Below are 4,218 nucleotides of genomic sequence, written 5' to 3' on the forward strand. Positions count from 1 at the left end.
ACCCCCCCCCCTCCCCCTCCCACGGTTACTGTGTGTTTATAAAGTGGACCCATCCTCAGATATGTACTGAACTCATGGAAAACGGGAGTCGCAGCTTTGCAATATGCATTATACTGGAACTTCACAGGTTTTTTCATGCTGATGCTTGTAAAGGAATGACTGTGAATGTTAAAGGTTTGTAGAAAATAATAGTTTTATACTATATATATATATGATCACTTCTCCAATCGAGCTGAGGGGAATAACAGTACACAGGAATCGGATGGAAGACACCAAAGACGTTGCTGTTTTTATACTGCCCCGAATTGCATGGGGACATCTCAACATAACCGAAGTAAACTGGCTGCTTTGTGTTCAGGCTTTTGGTTTGAAAGGTCTTTTGATTAATGTTGCTTGTTTACCTGCTGATTAGATCTATAATCCAACATGAACCGGAAACAAATATTCTTTTTTGTCTTCTATTTATGTACGAATAAGCATTTTATATCCAGATTGTGTCAGTTTTTAAAACATTTCCCTCCCTTTTTCTAAAATGCAGATTGGCACACGTCTAATAAGGTCTTTACAAACCAGGGGCGTTTTTTTTCTTATTTTTTTCCTTGCGATCACTTCGCAAGTCAATATATTTTTTCGCACCGTTTTTTTGTTGTTGTCATGAGTTCTTTCGCAAAGAGCGCCAATATGACGCAGTGACAAAGCGACACCTAATCTTTTTTTCAAAACAATGTTGATTTTTCTGAGCTCCTGTTGCGTAAAACAACACGGGGGGGCACTAGCCCGAACACAGAGCCGATGCGACAAACTTTTACTGCTTTCAACCAGCGCATGTCATATCCACTTCTTTTAATTTAATTTCACAATAAAAGTCCTCAATGGTCCAAAGCTAGCACCAGCCACCAGCCAAATGATGGCAAAATACAAGTGGCTGGTAGATTTGCGTCACTCACCAGCAAAAAAAAAAAGGTCAAATTTGAACATTCCCTCGCCATGTGGCTGGTGGACAAAAAATATTATTTTGAACCCTGCCTGCCGGTATAAATATTCCCAGGTGAGGATTTCTCATTTTCGTGTTGTTTATTCGTAACGCTCCCAGTGTATAAAGGCCTTAAGCAAGTACATAATGTGGCCAAAAGTATGTGTTTTTCTGGTTTGGGCCGCCTACTTACAATGAACAATCCAACAGCATACAATGAATTTTAGACATAAGTGTAACTTTGCATCAGTAGTTTTTGTATGTAAAAAAACAAATGGTTGAAACGCCCGCTCTGCATCGTCGCAGCTGTTTGTTCAAACAGCAGGCTGACTCTGAAGTAGCTGATTGATTGTGCACCTTGTTATCTGACAATAGTCAGATTGGATTTGTTATGTTGCATATTCTGCTTCGTAGTGAAACTCATCGCTATAACGCCTCCGCTTATCCAGAAATTACCCTCATCCTTGTTTGTTTTGAGCTCTTCTTTTTCATTATCTGAGCCGAAAATTTTCTTTTGAAGATATGTGACACGAATCGCATTTTTATAGCTCAAAAAAAAAAAAATTGTCTTCTTCTGAACCTAAGAGCGCTATTAGACTCTGGTTCAGACAAGGACAGAAGACAGATTGGAGCCACCTGTCTGCATATAGATTTTTTTTTTTTAAATGTCTTTCATTTCAGTTCAGTTGTATTCATGACACGATGTGTGACCACTGAACCTCTTTAAATATTCAGCTCGTGCTGAGCCCTTTTCATTAGATCCATTTCAATTATAAATGAATCTCGTTTTCTCTAGCTTTTCTTTATTGGAGGGGGAACTGAAAGTGGCTGGAAAGTGGCTGAAACTACTGTTGTTCCCCACAACATATGATGGTTGTGTCCCCTTGTGTCATAAGATGTCAAGATTACATATGTTATTGGGTTTAGAAGCCAACACCTTCCATATTATCTACACTGGAAACACATACCTCCATAAGGTTCTGTTGTAGACTCTGATGTACAGTACGTCTTCACTCATCAGTGTCTCCAATTATTTCTCAACCAATCAACATTTATGTAAATATTAACAACTAGCTAAACACAACTTTTCATCTTTACTTTAAATGTCACTGGATTGACTTGCATTTATATCATTTTTTTTCAGAAATATTTCCTTTTTTTGCTGTTTTCATCCAAATCATGTTTAAAGCTATAGTGCGTAGTTTCTGCCGCCCCCATGAGGAATCCTAAGTAATGACAACAAAACTGTCGGCGCATCTACATGATACAAGCCTTCCGTGATCGCGCACATGCCCCCAACGCCTCCTCCACACAGTTGCTAGTAGCCAAGGAGGACACGGAGGATTACATTTGGACTCTTCAGAAGAGGTCATCATCTTCACTCAAGTTTCTGCGCGGGTATCACCAGACGACACAATCTTCTGACCATAGCCATACTGAGAGATCCAGAGAGAGTTGTGTGGAGCTGATAGTCTGAATTAGCTTTGGAGCAACTCTTTTGGCAACGGCTTGAATGTAACGGGCGGTTCATTAATATACAAAAGTTACGCACTAAAGCTTTAATTTCAGCTTTTTTATCTCTACGTTGGCAACAAAAACGGGTTTTCTGAAACGTTATGCAAAAAATGGCAGTAGAATTTGAGCTGAAGAATGTATCCAGAAGCACTGAATGTTCTTTCAAATACATATTTGCTTTGCCTCCCTGATGCATGGATTTTAATGTGAATTTAAGGGTTATTTGATGGGTTTACATTTTGAATGCAAATTAAGCCTTAACTGCTGAGTCTTCTCTAGCATGATTTGATGCTAACATTAGTCCTGTAGAGCGTGTCAAACAAATCAACAACTTTGCTGTTTGAATTTATTTTCCCCAATTCAGAACATAAGCCAAATAAGAGTTTACTTGCAAAACATTATATGCAAAATAATCATTTTCTTTTTTTTATGAATCCGTTTTTTAAGATCATTAGGAGGCGAAATTGTAATCGGGACTAACATTTTGAGTAATTGCACAGCCCTAGGTTAAATGCTTTTTTACCAAGCTGGACTCCTCTTTCGTTTTTCCTACAACACTCAACTGCTACCCATTTTTTGTGTAACAGCAATACTGAAAACGCTTAATGCAACGTTATCGATGTGAAACGACTCCGTAGATCTTGGGAGGACGAACCATGGACAAGATGTTTTATACTGTATTACCCAAAAACTACCCCAACTGGTGTCACTAATTCGGTAAAATGTTGTTTTTGGTTTGACTGAATCTGCATCAGACCGGGGTCATTTTCACTGAAGACATTTCTGAGGTGTCCCAGCATGAAAGAGCACAGGTGTAAATAGCATTAATGATGGCTGAATTCCATTCAGCTGCTTCAATTTCAGGGTCCTGGTACGGTGAATGCCGGCTCACTGTCAGGGCTTACCCCTATTTCCCACCGGGCGCGTCTGTGCACGCGTTCCGGAGGCGCCGCTACCCCCGCGAGCAATTGCCGACATTCAAGTCAATGCTTGATATTAGGGTGCACCGATCCAACTTTTTCAGTCCCAATACCGATGCCAGGGCTTTGTCTATCTGTCGATACCCGATACCGATCCGATACCGTTGTTGAATTAATAATAAACTGTATACCTTCTACCTTCCTTCCACCATGTGGAAGAGACTAAAGGCACCAGACTTTCCTAACTAAACATTACTTTCCTAACTAAGACAAAATAACATTGATGTAATGTATTGAATTCTTATTTATTTGTACGCTCAACTCTTCCATCATGCGACACACGTGCGACAGAGGGGAAAAAAACTAACAAAACTGCATCGGCCCGTGGATCTGTTCATTTTTCCGATCCCCGATCCAGTTATTTTGTAACCAGGAAAAAACAACACTTACGCCATATTGCGAAATTACAATATCAAAAATCTAAGACGATACCTAGTCTCATATCACGAAATCGATGTAATATCGATATATTGCCCAGCTCTAGCGCCGGGTCTATTTTCACATGAGCTGTTCGGACAGCCGGCCAGGAAGTGAAACAGCGAGAGCGTCCAGTCAATTTACCAAAAGACATCCCCCCCTCCCCACCCCCAATATCGTATATAGTTCCCCTCTACAACACCATGGAAAATAAGAAATTCATCTTGGAGGTGGAAAAACAATAGACATCCCAGATCTTTTTTTTAATTTTTTTTTTTTAAGGACAACGCCAGAAAAGAGAAGGTATTGGAGTTTAACTGTAGGAGTACCTTG

Source organism: Perca flavescens, chromosome 2 (genome assembly GCF_004354835.1).
Source record: "Perca flavescens isolate YP-PL-M2 chromosome 2, PFLA_1.0, whole genome shotgun sequence".
NCBI lineage: Eukaryota > Metazoa > Chordata > Actinopteri > Perciformes > Percidae > Perca > Perca flavescens.